Genomic DNA, 25391 nt, shown 5'->3' with positions numbered 1-25391 from the left:
ATACGTGATATGTTGCACCAAATGGTATGCAGAGAGGGGAACAAAGGTGAGGTGAGGCTAATTTTAGAGACTTTCCTTTTTTTTTGTCTTTTTAGGGCTGTGCCCGAGGCATATGAAGGTTCCCAGGCTAGAGGTCCAACGGGAGCTGTAGCTGCCAGCCTACACCACAGCCACAGCCATGCCAGATCTGAGCTGCTCTGCAAGCTACACAGCTCATGGCAACACCAGATCCTTAGCCCACTGAGCAAGGCCAGCGATCAAACCCTCGTCCTCATGGAGAGTAGTCAGGTTCGTTAACCACTGAGCCACAACAGGAACTCCAGAGACTTTCCTTTTTTAAGGCACTTTGCTTTATGAATATAAAAAGCAATTTTTAAATAATCTTGTATTTATTAGAGAAATATCTGCAAATGGTGAAAGGTGCATATATAAGTTTCAGAGCTACCATTGTGACCTGGCAGAATTTTATTTTTTTAATTAATTATTTATTTTTTTGTTCTATAATGATTTTTATTTTTTCCATTACAGCTGGTTTACAGGGTTCTGTCAATTTTCTACTGTACAGCAAGGTGACCTGTTACACATACATGTATACTAAGAATTTTAAAATGAGAAGGAAAAAATGTTCCAAAGTTTAAGTTTCAGATAATTAAGGTTAATTACAGAATAAGACCTAAATATATAAACATACTCATAAAAACTAGCAAAATTAACACTATTAAAGGCACATGTAGGTCCAATCCTAGGAAAGGTGCACATTACTTGAAAAGTTAAGATGAATTTCCAGAGCAAGAAAAGTATCGACATTAATTGGCTAACTTCATAGCCTTCGGATATATAGCTAAAAGTTCCCAGAGGCTTTTTCTCAACGAAGTTGCAGGTTTAAAAATATTTATTGTCACTTGTTTAAAGCAAAGTAAAAAAAAGTTGCATTCAAATGTAATTACGTATGGACAAAGACCGTCTTCACCTTAAAATGAAGAAAGAGAACTGCAGGATTGAGAAGCAGCTCAACAGATTGCTATCCCCTAGAGATGGCCTGCAAAATGACACAACAGAGAGCGCACTACACTGGGACGGAGGCAGCCAGAGCTTGCTACTTACTATGTAGTTTGGGTCAACTCACTTTGCAACGCTGAGCCTAAGCTTCCTCCTTAATAAAGTGGGGATAATAATACTTGCTCTGCCTGTCTCTTAAAAGTACTTGATCAAACTGTAACGTGTCCTAAAGATTTATTCTTCATGCTTTCATGCAGTTTTTGTTACTGGGTCGCCATGTCAAGGAAATTGGAGACAACTCCCCAGTGGCCGAGTTTTAGAGTGGTTGAAAACCCGGTGCTAAGAAAGTTCATTTTTGTTTCCCCTTAGGCCCTCAGGAGTATTTAGGCAATGATTTAAGTCCTGGTGAGAAGAGACCCTGAAGGACTACTTTAAAATTTCAAATAAGACAATGGTGCTTCTGTGAGAAAAGCATGGCTTCCAAGTCTCTGAATCTAAAAGGTGAGTATAAACCTTTCTGCTTGCTCAGGGACAGTCTCTGAACCCAATTCTTTCATTCCTACATGAAAACGAGTAAGAATACTGGTTAGAGTTGGGACAGAAACAATGGGTATCTTATTAAGATGTAAGCTCCACAAGGGCAGAGCTTACTCTGTGTATTGCTCATCACTATCAAAAAGTAAAATCAGGGAGTTCCTGTCATGGCTCAGTGGTTAATGAATCCGACTAGGAACCATGAGGTTGCGGGTTCGGTCCCTGGCCTTGCTCAGTGGGTTGAGGATCTGGCGTTGCCCGTGAGCTGTGGGGTAGGTCGAAGACACAGTTCGGATCCCATGTTGCTGTGGGCCAGCAGCTGTAGCTCCGATTAGACAGACCCCTAGCCTGGGAACCTCCATATGTCTCGGGTGTGGCCCTAGAAAAGACAAAAAAAAAAGCAAAATCACTCTGTTGCAGTATGAAAACTGACTGGACCTCAGCAAGCATATTTTTAAGATGAGAGGCTGGTGAAGAAGACCTTCAAGGTTCAATCCAGCACAGATAGAATTTCATAGCGACTATCACTGAATCTTATCATCTTTTCTAGAGCCAGAGTACTCTGAGGATTTAAAGAGTATATAATAATAGCTTCTCTTTTTGAGTGCCTCCTAGGTGTTAGACTCTAAGTGCTTTACATGCATCCACACATTAAATTTTCACAATTTCTATGAATGTGATAGTAGGTGTGATGCTAAGTTTTGGATGCCAGTTTGATTAGGCTACAGAACTCAGTTACCTCAATCAACACCTAATTGATCGGTGTTGCCATGGAGGACTTCTGCAGATGTGGTTCACATCGACAACCAGCTGACTTTTACCAAAGGAAATTATCCCTAATAATGTGGGTGGGTCTCATCCAAGCACTTGCCTCACAGGTGAAAGTGAGGTTTCTCTGTGAAAGAAGAATTTCTGCCTCAAGACAGCAGCATCAGATCCTACCCCCAAATTTCCAGCTTGATGGCCTGCCCTACGGAGGTCAGACTTGTCAGCTCCCATAATTGTGTCGGCCAATTCCTTATTTCTCTGAAAAACCCTGACTGATGACTATTATTATTCCCATTTCACATGTGAGGAAACACAAGCACAGAGAGGTTAAGTACCTTGCTCAAGGTCATTCTGCCGGGAAGCAGCAAAGCCAAGACTCAGAATCAAATAGTAGGGGGCAGAAGAGAAAATGAAATAATTACACAGATGAGGAACTGGCTCAGACAAGTTAGACAATTTGCCCCAACTTTATTGCATGATTACACTCATGATAACAGAAATTAAAATGACCTCAAATTCACATAGTGACACATCTTAGGCTTTAAAAACTAGGAAAAGTAGGAATCCCCCGTCGTGGCTCAGCGGTTAATGAACTCAACTAGTATCCATGAGGATGTGGGTTTGATCCCTGGCCTTATTCAGTGGGTGAAGAATCTGGCATTGCCGTGAGTTTCACGTGGTGCAAGCTGCAGGTGCAGCTTGGATCTCAGGTTGCTGTGGCTGTGGGGAAGGCCGGTGGCTGCAGCTCCGACTGGACCCCTGGCCTGGGAACTTCCATATGCCACAGGTGTGGCCATAAAAAGACAAAAGAAAGAAATAAAAAGGAGGAAAAGTAAATGCGTAAAGAGCTGCCTTCAAATTAATAGACTTCTGGAACACAGCCCAATTGCTTCTTTGGATTTAAAAAGAAAACAGCTTCTCATCACTTCAGTTCTGCACACTGACCATGTGTTCTTTTACCAACATCACATCATTTACAGCCTCACCACAATGGTACGTGTTTAGTGCTACTATCTCCATTCTTGGCAGGTAAAGAAACTGAGGCTGAGAGAAATGATTTAACTTGTCGAATTTTACACAGCCTGTAAGGGGCAGAGTGAGGATTTGAACCTAGGCAGTCTGGCTTTAGAGTCTAAGCACCGAGCAATTTATTTCTACTATAATGCTTCCCAAACTCCAACTTCGTATTGTGGCTTAGGAAAATCAGAGTGATGTTTGGCACTGCTCCTTAAAAAAGAATTTTTTTTTTTTTAATTAGGACATGGCTAAATCATACTAACTCAATTTTCATCCTTTGTTTACATACAGTCAGTTACCATGACACCCAATCACCAAACTGACAGCAAACTGGAATCCTGGCAGGGGAAAACGGCAGAGAATAGCAATACATGGTCTCCCCAGTCAGATTCAATCCAGCAACCAGAACGTCACAGTCCATGTCTTCTCTTTAGAGACCACAAGAAATTCGAAGAGCCAAAACATCTAAAGATATTAATTTTGATCTTTTAAAAATTATCTTAAATCAAGGTTAGTTAAGTCATTCAACCAATAACTATTTTTTGTTGTTGTTGTTGTTGTTGCTATTTCTTGGGCCGCTCCTGCGGCATATGGAGGTTCCCAGGCTAGGGGTCGAATCGGAGCTGTAGCCGCCGGCCTACACCAGAGCCACAGCAACGCGGGATCCGAGCCGCGTCTGCAACCTACACCACAGCTCACGGCAACGCCGGATCGTTAACCCACCGAGGAAGGGCAGGGACCGAACCCGCAACCTCATGGTTCCTAGTCGGATTCGTTAACCACTGCGCCACGACGGGAACTCCTCAACCAATAACTATTAAAGATCTGCTATGTTCGCTCCCAAGGATACATCTGTGAAAAGACCAAATGATCCCAGCTTTATGGTGTTTATATTTTAGCTGGGGAGACAGATATTCAACAACTAAGTCCACAGGTAATTATTTAATTCTAATTGTGAAGAAGTACAGAATGCTAGGATCGTGTATAACATGGAAGCACCGACCTGGTTTAGGGACAGGAGTGGTGAGGGATGGGATACTTGAGGAAATAACATTTTGAGCAGAATTTTATAGAATAAATTAGAATTAACCAGGCGAAAGGATGGGGAATGGCAGAAGAGTGGTAAAGAAAACTCCAGGTAGAAAAAAAAAAAAAGCAGGAGTTCCAGTTGTGGCTGGGTGGGTTAAGAACCTGATTCGTATCCATGAGGATGCAGGTTTGATCCCTGGCCTCACTCAGTGGTTTATGCATCTGGTGTTGTTGTGGCGTAGGTCGCAGATGTGGCTCAGATCTGGCATTGCTGTGGCTGTGGTGTAGGTTGGCAGCTGCAGCTCCGATTTGACCCCTAGCCTGAGAACTTCCATATGCTACAAGTGCAGCCCTAAAACAACAACAACAACAAAACCCCAAATGTCCATCGACAGATGATTGGATTAGGAAGATGTGGTATATATACACAGTGGAATACTACTCAGCCATAAAAAAGAACAAAATAATGCCATTTGCAGCAACATGGATGGAACTAGAGACTCTCATACTGAGTGAAGCAAGTCAGAAAGAGAAAGACAACGACCATAAGATATCACTTTTATCTGGAATCTAATATATTGTACAAATGAACCTTTCCACAGCAAAGAAAATCATGGACTTGGAGAACAGACTTGTGGTTTTGCCTAGGGGGAGGGAGTGGGATGGATTGGGAGCTGGGGTTAATAGATGCAAAGTATTGCATTTGGAATGGATTAGCAATGAGATCCTGCTGTGTAGCACTGGGAACTATGTCTAGTCACTTATGATAGAGCATGATAATGGGAGAAAAAAGAATCTATATATGTATATGTATCTGGGTCACGATGCTATACAGCAAAAAAAAAATTGTATTGGGGAAATAACAATAACAAAATTAAAAAAAAAAGCACATATGCAGAAGTGCTAAGGCCAGGAGGAACATGGAATGTTCACAGAATGTAAAGAGGACTAGCAGCTGCGAGAGGGTAAAGAAAGCAGTGTGCAGTGAGGGTGGAGAAGCAGGTGGGAGCCAGGGCTTCGGGGAGGCATCCTAGCTCCTCCCTCTGCTCCATATCCACGAGGGTCACAAAATGACGTGGATTCTGTCTCCTAAGCATCTTTCCATTCGAGCCCCTTCCCTTTCACTGGCCTAACACCGCCTCAGCCCAAGACCATAATAATCTCCGGCCTGGATTAACTAATCTTCCTGCCTCCAAGTCTTATTCCCTCTACCTATCTTCTGCAACATGAACAGACCTATTCATTTTATAGTCCTGGTACCTAACACAGAATCTGGCATAGAAAAAACATTTATGGGAGTTCCCATTGTGGTGCAGCGGAAACAAGCCTGACTAGGAACCATGAGGATGTAGGTTCCATCCCTGGCCTCGCTCAGTGGTTAAGGATTCGGCATTGCCGTGAGCTTTGGTGTAGGTCACAGACGTGGCTTGGATCTGGTGTTGCTGTGGCTGTGATGCAGGCTGGCAGCTGCAGCTGCAGCTCCGATTCGACCCCTAGCCTGGGAACTTCCATATGCCGCAGGTACGACCGTAAAAAGCAAAAAAAACAAACAAACAAACAAACAAAAAACTATGACAATGTTTGTTGACCTGAAATGCTTAAACTCTTTCAAACAGTTCCTCACTGATTATAGGGTACAGTTCTAACTTACGATGTGGCCTCTTTTTATCGCTTCAGACTTGCTTCTCACCATTTCTCAACACACTCAACACAATAAATTACTTGCAGACTCGACTATGCAGGGTTTTCTTAGTCTCTATGTCCCCTGTACCAAGTGTGATCTTCTCGCCTCCGTATCCGTAATTCTCAACTCAAGTGATACCTACTCTGGGGAATCTTCTCTGATCTCCTTGGAGAATTAAATACTTCTTTTTGAGCTTTTACTTTATCAGTCATATCTCTCTTACAGCACTTGATATTAGTGTAATTAATAGCTTTTATATTTGCCTTTTCCTTTTAGATTTAAACTCCTTGAAAGAAGGGTTACGTCATCTTCATCTCTGTATTTTCATATCAGGTACACTATAAGGGCTTAAAAAGCATTTACTTACGGATGAATGAATAAATGAACACTAAGCCAAAGCTTTAATTTATATATCCACATTCATGATTTACAGAGAATTAACTAATCAGGCTTATAAAATCCCTGATTTTATAATTAAAATAAAATCAGCCTAATTAAACGATTCTAGAGTTCCTGTTTGGCCTAGTAGTTAAAGATTCAGTATTGTCACTGCTGTGGTTCAAGTTTGATCCCTGGCTAGGGAACTTATGCATGCCACAAGCGTGGCCAAAATTAATAATAATAATAATAATAATAGTTTTTTGTCTTTTTAGGGCCGCACCTGCGGCACATGGCAGTTCCCAGGCTAGGGGTCGATTCGGAGTTGCAGCTGCTAGCCTACACTACAGCCACAGCAAGTCCAGATGAGCCACGTCTGCAACGTACACCACAGCTCACGGCAAAACTGGATCCTTAACCCACTGAGTGAGGCCAGGAATCGAAACTGTGTCCTCATGGATGCTAGTCAGATTTGTCTCCTCTAAACCACGATAGGAACTCCTAATAATAATAATTAAACAATTCTACTGGGATAGTGAGCAAAGCTAATAATGGTGAAGCATCAAGATTATTTTCTATAATTCATATTTATGCCTCAAATGGATAGCTATTCTTCTAATTTTCAATGCATTTTTTTAAAAGGTAAAATATGAGCAGTTTTTTAGCTAACAATTACTGGATATTTATTATGTGCCAGAGAGTGTTCTAAGTACTTCCCATGTACTAACAAATTAAATCTTCACAATAGCACACAAGCTGGGTTTGTTTATTATCACCTCCCCGCCCCGTTTTTTTCTTTTTTCAGTTGCACTCGTGGCATAAGGAAGTTCCTGGGCCAGGGATCGAATCTGAGCCACAGCTACAGCAATACCTGATCATTCACCCACTGTGCCAAAGCAGGAACTCCTATTGTTGCCGTTATTGCCCTTTTTAAGATGAGGAAACTGAGGCTCAGAGAGGTAAAGGAGCTTGTCTAAGATCACACAGCTTGTAAAAGGCAGAGTTGGGATTTAACAGAGTTGGCTCCAGAACCTGTACTCTTAACTCCTACAACAGACCGAATACAACTATACAGTTTATAAATTATGTGTACACAATTTTTTTTTTTTTTTGGCTATTTCTTGGGCCGCTCCTGCGGCATATGGAGGTTCCCAGGCTAGGGGCTAAATCGGAGCTGTAGCCACCAGCCTACGCCAGAGCCACAGCAACGCGGGATCCGAGCCGCGTCTGCAACCTACACCACAGCTCACGGCAACGCCGGATCCTTAACCCACTGAGCAAGGGCAGGGACCGAACCCGCAACCTCATGGTTCCTAGTCGGATTCGTTAACCACTGTGCCACGACGGGAACTCCTGTACACAATTTTATAAAAGTAATCAGCAAGCACAGTTCTACAAAGATGCACTAATGACAGGTCAGTAAACTCTGACTTTGCTTTGGCTTCCTGGGAGATTGTTCAAGGCAGCTGAAACTGACAAGTGCTCTGTGATGCTGGCGGTTGGAATGAAGATGGGCTCATGAACTCATCTGTACCACACATCTCAGGACAGTGTGTGAATCATCTGAAAGTTCGACGAGAAAGCACTTCTAAGTACAGCCCTCTGACACCATTCAAAGTCTTTTGTGTTGCTGAGTGCAAGACAGCCTTTAGGAAAGCTTAGGCAATTAAAACCACTTTGCTCATTGCTCTTTTGATTCTTCAGACCCTTGAGCAGGTGCTAATGCATGAAAATGAATGTAGCTTCCGCCAATGGCAGGGAAAAGGAGAGCTGTGGTTTACAAAGAGAATAATTTTTCTTATAGTCAGTTTCAGTGTATACACACACAGATATATAAACTAGGTAACTCCTTTGAATGAGAGCGTTCCTCTTGAGTAAATTTGGTTTTGATGAAACTCTATAGTATAAATTAGACCTTTAATTCCTGTCTCCTGGAAGGCCATGGCAGTATACCAGCAGCCACTCTGTTTCCTTTCTGTCACCTAGCAAAACGTTAGCCACACAAAGGCTTAAAACAGTGAAAGTGATAGCCTCAAAATAACTAATTTCCCTTCCAGAAAGCCTTATTCAAAAGCTGGATAACCACGGCCTAAATGAGAGCACTGGAGTGGGTGTGTGGACTCATACTATTCCATACAGAGTTGGGGAATCAGGGTGCTTCAATTCTACTTCCAATACCCCTCAACGCCTCCTTGCCTCAGTTTCTTGATTATGCTAACAGACATAATGATACTTGTATGCCTATCGGACTCATGTGAGAGTAATGTGGAAAGAGCACGTTTCCCAGATATATCGTTCAACAGCAATCCCAACTGGCCAGAGCCAGAGCCTATATAAGCTCACAGGAAGCAGATGGCGCTCACACACTGGGTGAGGGTGCGAGAGGTTGCAAAGTGAGGAGCAGGATTGTTATTCGCGAATACAAATGATGCGGCCCCATTACCGTGAGAGCTATTTGGCTTGTTTGTATTAGAGAGGTCACCCTAAGCTTCTCAGAGCAGCTGAGTAAGCTGGAGGGCCCTTCTTGCGGCCATCTGCTCCCATCCCAGACTCCTCTGGCAAATCAAGGTTTTCCTTGTGTTAACCTCTGAAGAGCAGCCACAGGCCCGTCTCAGCACCAAGCTTCAGCAGCTATGGTCTCCGCTCCCCATCTGTGCCAGCAACGCGGTTAAAGAACAATGAGGTTTCCCAAGCCCAGGCATTCACTTAGAGATACCCTTGCATTACCCAGTTTTCCAGGGCTCTTTTACTTGGGTCTCTCTTAAGGGGATTAGGTGTATATTTTAAAGGACTGAGTTACTTTTCCCGTTACTTTAGAAAGAGTTTATGTAGAAAAAAGTAAAATGGAAAGGGTTTGTTGGAAAAATTCATTAAAAAGTCAAATATGCATAAAACAATCACTTTGAAAATGATAAATTCATCCCCCCCTCCCCTGCTCCTGCCACTCTGTGGATCAGAATACTTACAGAACAAGTTGTGTACTGATGGATAACCAATCTATTAAGAACTGCAGATCAGATGACTGCTCCTCAGTTCACAAATGTGAACACAGATTGGGGAAAAATACCTTGCTCCTTAAGCAGTTCTTTGCACAAGCAAAGTGCACACATATAAGGTACACATGCTGCCAAAATGGATGTTACAGGGTAATAACTACCACTTGGGTTACGGATTTGAACAGAGAAAAGGGCAAGATATAATTGTAAAATGATTTCAGATATTACCCTGCTCCCTTTAGCAGTCTTCATCAATGGGAGAAAACAAAACCTAAACAATAAACTCCTTTTCAAAAGGAAGAGGAGGAGCTGCCTTGTGGTGCAGTGGGTTAAGGATCCAGCATTGCCACTGCAGTGGCTTGGGTCACTGTCATGGCATGGGTTTGATCCCTGGCCTGGGAACTTCCACATGCTACAGGTGTGGGGAAAAAAAAAAAAAAAAAAAAAAAGAAGGATACACATAGCTGTTTTTGATCAACCAAAACACTGAGGGATCAAATGCTTATTTTTGAGAGCCTTCAAAATAATATTCAGATTTATATTAAAGCATTAAAAATTACCCAAGTACCCTTCTCCAAGAGTAAAAACTGGCTACTTCTCAAGATGGTACGCACTGAATCAAATCATCAGGAAATACTGAAATTATACTAAATGAGTTAATATATAGCCCTTAGAATAGTGTCTGGCATATCATAAGTACTCAAAAATGTTATTATTATGCTAGTATTCTGACTTTAACTGCAGTTAACTTCTTTGTTCCAATATCTAAAGAGCCACTCATTTTGAGCAGCGCCTTGACCTCAGAAGATTTAAAGAAAAATGCCTATGCATAGATATCATATGAGTTGCAATCAAATTCATATAGCAATCAAAAGACTAAGTTTTAGGCAACCTTAATCCTCTGACACTCTTTATCTAAAGGATTCAAAGGCCGCAGGAACACCATTCCTAACATTTACTGCATTTTGGTCAAGGCCTCACATTACCCTTTAGCTTTATTCTTTTGTTCTATCCTGCAACTTGACCTGTGTGGGGCAGCAAGAATGTCAAAACAAATTCAATTAGCACAATGCTTTTCATTTTGTTTAGAAACTGGAGCAAACCATTTTTCCACGTTCTACAGTAACCTGATTCTATGCAAACACCCACTGAACAGAAGATATTCTCATTAGGTCTCCACTCGGGGTTCTAAATGCATTCACATCATCCACTGGATCCAAAGAGCAGCTCTTCACTGGAAAAAATCTCCAGTGTCAGCAACTCTTCCGAACCAAAATTACATTCTTACTGTACAATCCCATCAACCAGCTAGTATTTCCTTGTGCCCCCTGTTCTTATGTGGCTTTTAACTCCTTTGCTGCTCCAACCCCAAAGGCAGGGAACAAAACTGCTAAACAGAATATTCCTCTCCTCATGCATATTCTTTAGAAAAATTCCCTGAATCACCTTTGAAATATCTAAGATGTGAACTGTGCATTATCGGTTCCCAGGCTCTGTGTGATGTAATTTATTTTTCTCATCTATAAATTGAGTTTAGATTTTTGTATATAAACAGTCATGATCAATTCAAAGTTCAATTTACTCTGGCCCTAGTCTCAGAATTACAGTACACGTGTACTCAGAAGGTAGTGACATCAAGGAAAAGAAAAGTTTCCTTCTGCTAAGTCAGAAAATTTGCTTACTAAGGAGCCTATAGGAGAAAGAGACAAAGCTAGATGAGTTTTCTCTAATACCCCAGGTCTAGATTCAAGAGTTCCTCTGTAGTTCATGTAGGCACCCCCGAGATCAAGAATGTGGTGAAGAAGCCTGTAGAATATTTTGTAGGCATGAACGTGTAGCGTCCTGGAAGGCGAATGGAAATGCTCTTACCTGAGATAAGGTAAAAACAAAAGATAAAAATCTAGAAAGTCCAGGAAGACCAAAAGCCAAAGAAGTTTCTTTGGCTCAAAGGTCCAGGACTACATAGTGGAATCCCAGTCTGGACCAAAACATTATACCAGGTGAAATATTTGATTTTTTTTCTCATGCAAAATTGAAGGGAAAAGGAAAAATGATCAGGCTATTATCTAGGGAAATACTGCTGAAAATTAATGATCACTTGAGATAATGAATGCTGAAAGGGATAAACCTTAGATCAGCAGGTTTATTACCATATTTTTGATGGTGGCCACAGTAAGTTATTTTTCTTGTTTTTTGTACTCTGATGAAGAGAAAAAAATTTGATTTTTAACCTCAGGATGAATATAATATTCCAACAGCAATTCTAAGTGACAGAATAATTGATTCATTCATCAAACTATTTAAGTGCTTAAAATGTGCTAGGTACCAGGCTGGGTACCAAGGATACCAAGATAAGAAGGAACAGTGTCTAATGGGAGAACAGGCAAGTAAATATTTATAATTGGGAAGGTAAATGTTATAACAAGGGTCAGCAAGTGGTATTATAAGAAAGCAGAGCAGGAACAACGAGTCCAGGCTGAGGGGATGACTTGCAGGCAGTGGTGACATCAAGGTGAGGTGGTGGACAGGTAGCGAGATCTCCGTCATCTGGCACGCAACATGAGACGTGCTATAGAGAGAATCAGAAGCACAGGGGTGAAATAACCAGTCTAGACTGAGGGGTGGGGGGCATACAAGAGCTTCCAGAAGTGGGGAAGGGAGGCAGAATGTCACATGCAGAAGCAAACCAGCAATGTGAGGAAGCCTGGCAGTACGAAGTACAGTATAATTTGAGATGCAGTACAGTATAGTGATTGTATTAGTGTCCTACTGCTGCCATAACAAAATACCACAAAACAAGTGGCTTAAAACAACACAAATTTACTGTCCCGTCGTTCTGGAAGTCAGAAGTCCAAAAATAGGTCTTACTGGGTTAAAAATCAACATGTCTGTAAGGCTGTCTCTTCTGGAGGCTCTAGAGGAAAAAAATCCATTTTCCTGCCTTTTCCAGCTTTTCCTTGGCTGGTGACCCCTTCCATCTTCGTTATCAGTCACGGCTACGCCTCCACTAAAGCAGTCTGACACTGCATCACCTGCCTCTGCCTCCATCTCCCCATCTTAAGGTCAACTGATTAGTAGTAAATTTAATCCCCACTGTGATCCTTTTTTTTTTTTTTTGTCTTTTTGCTATTTCTTTGGGCCGCTCCCACAGCATATGGAGGTTCCCAGGCTAGGGGTTGAATCGGAGCTGTAGCCACCGGCCTACGCCAGAGCCACAGCAACGAGGGATCCGAGCCGCGTCTGCAACCTACACCACAGCTCACGGCAACGCCGGATCCTTAACCCACTGAGCAAGGGCAGGGACCGAACCTGCAACCTCATGGTTCCTAGTCGGATTCGTTAACCACTGTGCCACGACGGGAACTCCTAATCCCCACTGTAATCTTAATTCATCCTTGCCATATAATATAACATACGGACAGGTTCTGGTGACAGGGGTGTGGACATCTTTGGAAAGCTATTATTCTGCCTAACACAAGGGTTAAAAGAGTACGTGCTAGAAGTCGTACTGCCCGGGTTCATGTTCTAGCATCTGTATTAATAGTTGTATGACCTTGAACCTAACTTCTCTGTACCTCAGCTTCCTTATTTATAAAAAGGGATAATAATATTCACTACCTTATTTTGTTGTAGTAAGGAATAAACGGGTTAATGTGTGTGGGTAAAGGGTTAACAAAACTCTTCCCTTTCTTCACGAGACATTGACTTTTGATTATCTTTTTAATGATGTTCCCCTGAAAACTTGATAAAGGCAGAAGTTCAACTATGTTCTTAAGCAACACGATGGTTTACAAAGACACCTGACTGGTTAAAACTGGAAGAATTATAAATACCTATTGTATGCCAAATCTATAGGCTCCCTTGAGTGGTGACCCATAACTTGGAAAAACCTTATAGGGACCCTAAATATCATGCCTATGGTACTGCTATAAGAGATGCTGACTCCTGTGGGACATAAGCGTTTTAAGTCAGGGCAACTCCCAGACCCGTCTTATGTGGATCTCATTTCTTTCTACTCGAGCATCACCTAGAGCAATGGGGAAAAGAGCTGCTCCTGGACAGCTGTGTGGACAGCTCTACAAAATGCCACAAGCTCTCACTGAAGAATGCCTGATGCTGTCTTGCTAGCAAGCTTTGGATCCTATCCTATAACCTTGTTTTATTTTTTTTAAAAATAGCGTTAAAATACGCATAACATTCCACCTGAGCCATTTTTAATGTGCAGTTCAGTGGTTTTAGATACATTCACACCGCTGTGCAAACATCATCTTCATCCAACCCCACAATGGGTTCACCTTGTAAAATGAAACTCTATACCTATTAAAAAATAACTCTTCATTCTTCCCTCCCCCAAGTCCCTGGCAACCACCATTCTACTTTGTGTCTCTAGGATTTTAACAACTCTAAGTACCTCATGTAAGTGGAATCAAACAGTATTTGTCTTTTGTGGACTGGCATAATTGCTTAACATAATGTACTCATTCATACTGTAGCATACTGTAGAACGTTATTCCTTCTTAAGGATGAATAATACTCCAACTTATGTATTATCACATTTTGCTCATCCATTCATCCATCAATGGGCACTGTTGTTGCTTTCACATTTTAATTATTGTGAATTATGCTGCTATAAACATGGATATATAAATATCTCTTTGAAACTCTACTTTCAATTCCTCTGGGTTTATACCCAGAAGCAGAATTGCTGGGCCATGTGTAATTCTATTTTTATTTTTTTTAATTAAAAATTTTTTTTGCTTTGTAGGGCTGCACCCATGGCATATGGAAGTTCCCAGCCTAGGGGTCGAAATGGAGCTACAGCTGTCGATCTATGCCACAGCCACAGCAACATGGGATCCGAGCCTCATCTGCAACCTACACCAGAGCTCACGGTAACGCCGGATCCCTGACCCACTGAGGGAGGCCAGTGATTGAACCTGCATCCTCATGGATACTTGTTGGATTTGTTTCTGCTGTGCCACAACGGGAACTCTGTATTTTTAACATTTTTTTTTTTTGGTCTTTTTGCATTTCTTGGGCTGCTCCCTCGGCATATGGAGGTTCCCAGGCTGGGGGGCTAATCGCAGCTACAGCTGCCGGCCTACACCACAGCCACGGCAATGCCAGGTCCGAGCTGTGTCTGCAACCTATACCACAGCTTGTGGCAACGCCGTATCCTTAACCCCTGAGCCCAGGGATTGAACCTGCAACTTCATGATTCCTAGCTGGATTTGTTTCTAGTGCACCACGAGGGGAACTCCATACTGGTTTTTTGTTTTTTTTTTGCCTTTTCTAGGGCCGCTCCCTCGGCACATGGAGGTTCCCAGGCTAGGGGTCTAATCAGAGCTGTAGCCGCAGGCCTCGGCCACAGCCACAGAAATGCAAGATCCAAAGCCGTGTCTGCGACCTACACCACAGCTCACGACAACACTGGGTTCTTAACCCACTGAGCAAGGCCAGGGATTGAACCCACAACCTCATGGTTCCTAGTCAGATTCGTTAACCATTGTGCCACAACAGGAACCCCCTGTTTTTGTTTTTAATAACAGCCATCCTACTGGGTGTGAGGTGGTATTTCATTAGAGTTTTGTTTTGCATTCATTTCCCTAATGATCAGTGGTGTTGAGCATCTTTTCATGTGCTTATTAGCTATTCGTGTATCTTCTTTGGAGAAATGTGTATTCAAGTCCTTAGCCCAACTTTTGAATCAAGTTGTTTGGTTTTTTGTTGTTGAGTTTTAGGAGTTCTTTATATACTCCGGATATTAATTTCTTATCAAATGCATGATTTGCAAATATTTTCTTCCATTCTCTGTGTTGTCTTTTTACTCTGTAGATAATATCTTCTGATGTACAAAATTTTTAATTTTCATGAAATTCAATTTCTTTTGTTACTTGTGCCTTTGGTGTTATGTCCAAGAAATTACTGCCAAATCCAAAGAGTGTCCAGAAGTTTTTGTCCTATGTTTTCTTCTAAGAGTTTTATTGTTTCAAGTCTTACATTTAGGTCCTTGATCCATTTTGAGTCAATTTTTTTTTTTTTTTGGCTGCACCCACTGCATATGGAAGTTCCTGGCCACAGATCAAACCATGCTACAGCAGTGACCCAAGCTGCTGCAGTGACAACTTTGGCTGGATCCTTAACCTGCTGCTTCACAAGGGAATTCTTGAGTCAGTTTTTGTATGCGGTATTAAGTAAAGAACTTCATTCTTTTGCATGTGGACACTGTTTTCTCAGCACTGATTGCTGAAAGACTTTCCCCCAACGAATGGTCTTGGTACCCTTGTCAAAAATCATTTGATCATGTATGAGAAGGTTTATTTCTTGATTCTGTATTCTATTCCATTCGTTTATATGTCTTTTATGTCAATACCATACCGTTTTGATTACTGTAGCTTGTACTTAAGTTTTGAAATATCCTATAGTTTTTTGAGTAGACCGATGTCAAGTGAGGCCTTTTGCAGTCTTGAGTCTGAATGTTTAAATGAACCTAAGAAGCCACGTGTCTCTGGTTGGTGTGGCAAAGTGTTAAGCTCTGAGAAACGTGCTGTTACATGGTATGTGCCATATTAGGTGTTAGCTATTATATATAAATTGCTCTAAATAATGACTGGCACAATCTTACATTTGCTGAAACAAATCTTGTTATTAGTAGCAGTATCACCCCCCCCACCTATACTTCTGTAATGGTGGCCTCTACATGTGACTTCGAGCAGTTTTCCATGGCCGAAGGGTGGAATGTAAGAAGAGGATGGAGAGATGTGCCCAAAGAGGTGGGGAGGGATGAGAATATAAAGGAAACAGGAGTGTCGATTCTCTTCTGAAAACAAGAGGAGCCACTAAAAGATTATTTGAAATAAGACAATATCATGATCTGATCTATGTTTTAGAAAGATCATTCTGGTAGGACTGTGGCGAATGAACTGAAAGACAGGCTGGGAGAGAGGATTAAGATGGCGGAATAGAAGGACTGGAGCTCAACTTCTCGCCTAAAAACAACAAAATTCACAACTAAAGCCTGAGCAATCTCTACCCAAATGGACTGGAAACCTTAAAAAAGATACCCTACTCCAGAAGAAAAAGAGGAGGCCACATCAAGAGGTAGGAGGGGTGATTTTGCGATATAAACAACCCCATATCTCCCGGGTGGGAAGCTCCACAGACTGAAAACTAACTGGTTCACAGAGATGCACCTACAAGAGTGAGAGTTCTGAGCCCCACATCAAACCTTCACGTGCAGGGATCTGGCACTGGGAGAAAGAGCCCCTGGAGCATCTGGCATTGAAGGCCAGTGGGGCTTGTGCGCAGGAGCTCCACAGGACTGGGGGAAACAGAGACCCCCAATCTTAAAAGGTGCACACGGACTTTTACGTGCACTGGGTCCCAGGGCAAAGCAAAGTCTCCACAGGAATCTGGGTCAAACCTGACCGCAGTTCTTGGAGGACATCCTGGGAAAACAGGGGTGAATGTGGCTTGTTGTGAGGGAAGGACATTGAAAGCAAAGCTCTCGGGAATATTCAGCAGCTACCTTTCTCTGGGGGTGGCCATTTTGGGAAAATCTGGCCCCACCCGTCAGTCAGCACTGAGAAGCCCCAGGGCAAACAACAATCCTGGTGGGATCACAGCCCCACCTCTCAGTACACAGGCTACCTAAAGACCCCTCAGGCACACAGCTGCCTCTAATCCCATCCAGAGACTAAGCCCCACCCACCAGAGGGATTAGAATCAGCTCCACCTACCAGTGGGCAGGCATCAGCCCCTCCCATTAGGAAGCCTACAGCAAGCCCCCCATACCAACTTCAGCCACAAGGGGGGCAGACACCAGAAGTAAGAGAGGCTACAACTCTATTATCTGTAAAAAAGGTTACCACGCCAAAAACTTATAAAATGAGAAGACAGAGAACTACAACTCAGATGAGGGAGAAAGGAAAAACCCCAGAAAAATCAGCTAAGCGATGAGGAGATTCTTAGCCTCCAGGAAAAAGACTTTAGATTGTTGATGCTGAAGATGATTCAAAACATTGGAAATAAACTGGAGGCAAAGATGGATAACTTACAGGAAACACTGAGCAAAGAGATACAAGATACAAAACTTAAACAAGAAGAGATGCAAAATACAATAACTGAAATAAAAAATTCACCAGAAGCAGCTAACAGCAGAATACAGGAGGCAGAAGAACAAATAAGCGAGGTGGAGGATAGATTAGTGGAAATTACGGATGCAAAACAGAAAAGAGGAAGAAGATTGAAAACAAATGAAGAGAGTCTCAGAGAACTCTGGGATGACGTGAAACACACCAACATTCGTATTATAGGGGTGCCAGAAGGAGAAGAGAGAGAAGGGGACAGAAAACATACTCCAAGAGATAACAGCCGAAAACTTCCCTAACATGGGAGAGGAACCACTCACTCAAATCCAGGAAGCACAACAAGTACCATGTAAAATAAACCCAAGGAGGAACACACCGAAGCACATATTAATCAAACTGACCAAAATGAAAGACAAAGAGAAAATCTTGAAAGCAGCTAGGGAAAAGAAACAAGTCACATACAAGGGAACCCCAATAACGTTATTGGCAGATTTTTCAGCAGAAACTCTGCAGGCCAGAAGGGAGTGGCATGATATACTTAACGTGATGAAAGGAAAAAAACCTCCAACCAAGAATACTCTACCCAGCAAGGCTCTCATTCAGATTTGAAGGAGAAATCAAAACCTTCACAGATAAGCAAAAGTTGAGAGAATTCAGCAACACCAAACCAGCCTTACAACAAATACTAAAGGAACTTCTCTAGGCAGATAAGAAAGGACAGCAACAGGAAACAAAAATGCCACAAACGACAAGGCTCACCAGTAAAGGTATATATACAGTAAAGATATGAAATCATCCATGCACAATTATACCACCAAAATCAGAAATCATGAAAAAAGGTGGGTACAAATGCAGGACACTGGAGATGAACTTGCAGTTAAGAGAACAACAACTTAAAACAATCTCATATACATATAGACTCTTATATCAAAACTTCAGAATAACTGCAAACCAAAAATCTACAATTGATACACAAACAAGGAATCTCTGGAGAAGAAATATATCTCATAGTAGATAACTACATAATCCACCATGAAGGGGGTCATTTGACATCATTCTTGGAATGCTAAAGTCTTCTTACATCTGATTCTGATTTCCTCACCATCAAAGAATTTATGATAATTATAATAATGCCACTGTACAATTAATAATATAGTTCTACAATTGCATTATTAATAACCATTTCTCTCCATGGTACAATGTAAAGTCTATAATGTCTTGTTTATCACATCACCTAGAATGGTGTAATGCCTTTATTGAAGAATCAGTGAGATGGAACAAATTGTGAGGACATATTTATATAGTCACACTGTTTATTAGCCAATTTATGCATTTTATATTTTACTTATTTTCAGAGGGTGTATTATTTTTGTTATTCTTACCAGTTAAGTTATTCTTTTTATTGTGCTATATAAAATAGTTAATGGTATACAAGGCTTTCTTCTTTATAAATTTTAGTTGTATAATATACACAATTTTAATATAATGCTAATATTTAAAGAAAAATTGAAATGTAATAGATAATACTAAATAGTAAAGATGAAAGCCATACAAAATGGGATAAAGTATAGAATAAATTTCCTATTTGTCTCAGCATATTTTCCATTCCACTTCTCCAGAGGGGGTCACTTAATCTGTTTCTTAGGATCCATGATACAATAATCTGTGTGAATGTAATTGTGTTTTATTTATATATGTATTTTATTCTGTAAAAATAATAAAAATAAAATTAAAAAAAAAGAGAGAGGCTGGAACAGAAGCACAGAGATTAGGAGGCTGTTAAAGTTATTGATAGGAGAGAAGTGATGGTGAGACAGTTTCAAGTAATTTCAGTGGCTAGTTTTTGCTGGAACAGCTTAAAATGATATCTCTAAAAATCTTCCAGGCTTCAGATCTACATTTGCAACTGTCTTCTGAACATCTCCTAAGTGAGTCATTTAAATTTAACATGTTTCAAAAGGACTCATCATCTCTCCCCAAATTATGCTTCTCTGATTTCTCAGGCCTGATTAAAGAAAACATCTTGGTCATTTGGTGTTGAACTCTGTGGTCAAATGTTCTACAACTTGTTCTATTCCTTGTCTCCTACATACAAAGCTGACAAAGTTCTCCAAAAACGGTTCTGTTATCTATCTATTCATTCACTCAGTTAAGCAAACAAACACTAACATCATCAGAACAATGTGCTAAGGTTGAGCAATAAAGATACATAAATAAGACACAGTCCTTGAGTATATTAAAATCTGAAAAGAGAGAGACATGTAGACAGACAGTTACAACACATGGTGGCAACACAAAGCTGCCAGGATAGACCCGAGACAAAATAGAGAAAAATAGTGAAGGGAATGGCAAAGCACAAACTGCATGCTATTTCCCTTTTTAATTATTGTAACCCCCAGTTCGGGTTCACATTACTGCCTGTCTAGATCATCACCTCAGCAGTCTCTAAGCTAGTCTCTTTTCTCCAAACTAACCAACACCAAGGCACAAGCAGAAGTGGCTGTGTATGATGGGAAGTACACTACATCTTAAATCAAAAACTATGGATTTAAGTCTGGGTCTTGCCACTCACTAGCTGGGTTATCTTAAGCAAGCCCTGATCCTGTCATCATACTATCCCCATCTTATGATACTAATCCATTTGCTTCACTGGATTACAATAAGCTATAAATAAAGTATAACACAGAGTACACCTGATTAAAAATAAGCTGCACTGGAGCAACATCCTAGAAGGAGCAAAACCCTAGACACACCAAAACATCACAAAGGCTAGAGACTTCAACCCACTCTAGGTATTTACCCATGTCAATACCTGGAGGGACAGCTTAAAAAGAGTTTTTATGAGGACAACTTAAAAATTAGTTAAGTAATTCTGCAACACAGAAAATTAAACACCCAGATAAAACTTCTTGGTTTAGAAAAACTAATGATAATATTCAATCTGTAATTTAACAAACTAAATGCTGAAAATTTCTTGGTTTTGGTGATGGTTATTTTTAAAAGATAACTGAACAAGATAGGGATGCTACATTACCATTTTTCTCTGACTTTGTGCTAGAGGTCCAAACCAGTGCAGAAAGGCAGGGAAAAGAAAAGCTGTAATGATTAGAAACAAACAAAAGAACCCCTCCCATTATTTGTAGAGGATATGATTGTGGAGGCAGAAAGTCCAAAAGAATCTACAGACAAATTATTAAAATTAGTGAATTTAACAAGGTTACTGGATAACAATTTAATACACAAAAACCAGTTGTATTTTGATAGACCAGCAATTACAAAATGTAATTTTAAAATTATAGCATTTATAACAGCATAAAAATTTCAAATATTTAGAAATATATCTAACTAAACATGTATACGAGGCTGCCCAAAAAACTATAAAAACATTATTGAGAAAGTAATAATCATGAAAAAAAGATAAATCAGACTTCATCAAATTTTCTTCTCTACAAAATACACTAAGAAAATGAAGAGGCAAGCTACAGACAAGAAGAAAATATCTGACAAAAACATCTGCTAAAGGACTTGTATCCAGAATATATAAAGAATATCTACAACACAGTAAAACAAAACAAAACAAAAATACCCACACACTTTTTTTTAAATGGGAAAAAGATTTAAACAGCCACTTCATGAAGGAAGATATACAAATGATTAATGAATAAATGAAAAAGTGCTCAATATCATTAGTTATTACAGAAATGTAAATTAAACCCAAAATGACACACTCACTAGAATGGCTAAAATTTATAAAACTGACATAAAAAAATATTGGCCAAGAAGTAGAGCAACTAGAACTTTCATATACTGCAAGTGGAAATAACCATAAATAAACTGATGAATTCCAAAACGATATATTCACTTACATCTCTGAATAATTTGACCCAACAATTCCATTCCTAGGTATGTAGCCAAGAGAAATGGGGGGGGGAGGGAAAGTCCATATAACTTTGTATAAAAATGTTCATAGCAGTTATAGTCACAACAGCAAAAAAATCTGAAAAAAATCAAAGATTATTCAAATAAAAATGGACAAATTGTGGTATATTCATATACTCAAAAACCACTTGAAATTTACATAATACCCATAATATAATGAATCTTACAAATGAATCTCACAAATGCCCAATGTGGACCCATAATCCCATTTATATGACATTCTAGAACAGGAAAATTCGTCTAAGGTGAAAAATATTAAAACAATCATTGCCTCTTGGAAGGTGGGGGAATTGACAAGAAGCCACCTGAGAGAACTTTCTGGAGGCCTGAAACTACTCCGTTATGGTACCTGTGGACTGCGCTGCCACGTCACTACATTTAATGGTATAGATTCATCTCATAAACGTAATAGTGAGTCAAGTTAGACAAAAAAGTATACTGCATGATAACACTTACGTAAAGTTTAAAAACATGCAAATTGAAGTTACAGCATTTAGGTATATGTGCTTAAGTGGGACAATAAAGAAACGCTAGGAACGGATTACCATTGCGTCAGGGTAGTAGTTATATTTGTGTGGAGGGTGGAGACTGACGGAGCGAGACAGGCTGCTGGCAATATTCTGTTTCTTGTTCTGGGAGTGGCTAAATGGGTGTTTCCTGTGTAATAAAACACCGAGCTATACAAAATAAAACCATGATAAAATGCAGAGTTGATTTTTTCCAAGTTTTCCTATAATAACTTCGATTTCAATGTGTAAAACTGCAAAACATTTGTTTACAAGAAGATGTGCATATATATAAATATAAGTAATAAACAGCAAGTATTTATAAACATAAATAAAAATGGAAACCCAGAAAAAATTCACTTTAAAAATAATATGAAGACCATCTTGAAGACAAGACAGGTTAGGACTCTTTTCATTGAAAGTGACAGACATTCAACTCACACTACCAAAAAAAGGGACTGGCTTGGCTCATTCAACCAGGAAGTTCACAATGGATAACTCCCACCGTAGGCATGGCTGGACGGAGTGATTCAAATGACGTCACGGCAGAACCTGTCTTGGCTCTGCTCCATATTGCTAAATTAAATAGGTATTTCTCAGATCTTCCATGTGACACCGTTAACCGCTCCCTCATCTTTGATACGTTTCCTTCATTGGGTTCTAGGATACCACACCTTCTTGGTTTTCCCTTGATCTTACTGGGCTCCCCTTTTTAATATTTTTAGTTGGTTCCTCCTCTTATCCCCAGCTCAATGTTAGAATGCTCCAGGGCTTGGGCCTCGGCCATTTTCTTTAGTTAGAATTATTTCCTTGGTGATTTCAATTAGTGCCTTTGCTTTAAATAATATCTATAGGCCACTGACTCTCATATTTACATCTCAGATAAAGATCTCTCTCCCGAACTCCAGATTCACACATCCAATTCCCTACTTGAAGGTCTTAGTAAACATCTCAAACTTAACAAATCCAAAATGTGTTTCACCTGTCGCCCTCGCCATCACAACGGATGGCAAACTTCATCCTTCCAATTGCTCGATCAAGTTCTATAGGTGCTATTTTAGCTCTATTCTTCCTATAATCCCTCATCTTTCTATTCTAAGAACCCAAGTTGGACACTAAGTCTTTAGAAGTCAGAGGTATCTTCTGCTTTATATCATTATTTAGCATTCTCCAATTTTTAATAATCATCTTAATTCTAGGTCTAGGGGCATCTCTTGACCCCGAGCCTCACTGCCATAGTTGGCCTATTCAGCTTTTGGCTTATGATCAACTGCTACACAGTTTTTATTTGCGTCAAGCTGTCTTCTACATAAATTGCAGACTTTCTCACGATCAATTCTGTGGTACAAGATGATTGGGAGTCTTGAAGTTGTAAGACCATCGATAAACCTCATAATATTTCACTCGGACACTAATGGATCACTTCATCACTGTCTGAAATGTCAGACTGAATGAATCAAAGAGTTGGTTGTGTTTTATTTACCTTAAAATATTAAAAGTTCCCTGTCGGGAGTTCCCGTCGTGGCGCAGTGGTTAACGAATCCGACTAGGAACCATGAGGTTGCGGGTTCAATCCCTGGCCTTGCTCAGTGGGTTAAGGATCTGGCGTTGCTGTGGCTCTGGCGTAGGCCAGTGGCTACAGCTTTGATTAGACCCCTAGCCTGGGAACCTCCATATGCCGCGGGAGCAGCCCAGGAAATAGCAACAACAACAACAACAACAACAAAAAAAGTTCCCTGTCATTGGCGATACTAAAGAAAATATGACCATCTATTTTGTTCATTTCAATCATTCATTTGCATGCAAGATTCAATGCTTAGTGTTAAAAATATAGTGATGAGTAAGGTATAATCCCTGGCACTAATCTCAGGGTCTAATAGTTGAAGAGGATATAGTAAGTTTCGACTGGTAAATGAGACTTGGTGAATCATATGATAAAGTTTTTTTTCATTCATTCATTCATTCATTTAAATTACATTATTGACTGTGTCCTCTGTACCAGCCACTGTGAGAATGCAATAAGAAAGAAGACAAGAACCCTTTACGCAGTGATGCTGAGCCAGTGCGTGGGCCTGGAATCAGGCTATGGCTTCCACTGAGTCCAATGTGTCTGCCACCTCTGGACCACGGACCCCTGTAAAGCAAGCAAGCTTCGAGCCTTCGTAAAAAATATGTATGCAGGACCTGGGCCTTCTGCACACTGAGGAAATGTGCTCCCTGAGGGAGTGGGCAGAGAGCATTGGGGGGGGAGGGGGCTTAAAATACCATCTACTACTCATAAAACTAAGTCAGAAGAAAAATGCCAAGGAATTAAAAGCAGACAGTAAGAAGGCAGAGGAAAACAAAGACAGATGAACCATCGAGCGAGGAAACTGATCTAGAAATTACCAATGAAGGTGTGATTGAACCAGACACTGGTGCCCCCCAAGAAGAGGGAGATGAAAATGTAGAGATTAACAGAGGAGATGATGGATCAGGCAAACGATTAAAAAAAAAAAAAAAGTGGCTGTCACTGATTCCCTAAAGGAACTGCAGAAAGCCACTGACTTGTCCATAGATGCCATCAATATAAATCCTCATTTGGCCATTCTATATGCCAAGAGAGCCAGTGTCTTCATCAAATTACAGAAGCCAAATGCTGCCATCTGAGACTGTGACAGAGCTACTGAAATAAATCCTGGTTCAGCTCAGGTATACAAGTGGCGAGGGAAAGCACACAGACTTCTGGGCCATTGGGAAGAAGCAGCCCATGATCTTACCCTTGTGTGTAGAGCAGGTTATGACGAAGATGCGAGTGCAAAGCTGAAAAGTTCAACCAAGGGCCCAGAAAACTGCTGAACATCGGAGAAAGTATGAGTGAAAATGGGAAGAGCAAGAGATCATTGAAAGAATAAAAGGGTTAAAAAGGCTGAGGAAGAAGCCAGATGACAATCAGAAGGTCAGTATGGCTCTTTTCCAGGTGGCTTTCCTGGGGGGAATGCCTGGTAATTTTCCTAGAGGAATGCCTGGAATGGGAGGGGGGCATATCTGGAATGGCAGGATTGCCCGAACTCAAGGAAATTATTAGTGACCCAGAGGTTTTTGCAGCCATGCAGGATCCAGAAGTTATGGTGGCCTTCTAGGATGTGGCTCAGAACCCAGAAAATGTCGAAATATCAGAGGAACGCAAAGGTTATGAATCTCACTGGTAAATTGTCGGCCAAATTTGGAGGTCAAGCATAATGTCCTTCTGAGAAGTAAAGCCCTTGCTGAAGGAAAACCAATTTGGATCACCTGATGGAGGCTGCAGCAATACAAACCAGTGTCCCTCTGGCCTTCTCATGAAATAGCTGGGGAAGATCATCCTACCCCGCTGCCCCAAGTGACGCTGAAACATTTACAGTGATTTGCCATCAGGATATTCATGCAGATAATGTTTTCCTACTAGAAATTTAAAACTTTAAACAATTTT

At 40.7% G+C, this 25391-nt stretch overlaps 1 protein-coding gene and 1 pseudogene across 1 annotated transcript in view; one reads left to right on the top strand and one right to left on the bottom strand.

The window, feature by feature from the left end:
- Positions 1 to 25391, bottom strand: part of ZSWIM5 (zinc finger SWIM-type containing 5) — a 186573-nt gene that overhangs the window by 53382 nt on the left and 107800 nt on the right. The gene's annotated exons all lie outside the window — the stretch shown is intronic.
- On the top strand, positions 1473 to 25162 carry LOC125132200 (hsc70-interacting protein-like; annotated as a pseudogene).

This window comes from Phacochoerus africanus, chromosome 8 (assembly GCF_016906955.1).
Source record: "Phacochoerus africanus isolate WHEZ1 chromosome 8, ROS_Pafr_v1, whole genome shotgun sequence".
In the NCBI taxonomy this organism is placed as follows: domain Eukaryota; kingdom Metazoa; phylum Chordata; class Mammalia; order Artiodactyla; family Suidae; genus Phacochoerus; species Phacochoerus africanus.
The sequence above is the reverse complement of the archived record's forward strand: the minus strand, read 5'-3'. Positions and strand labels throughout refer to the sequence as shown.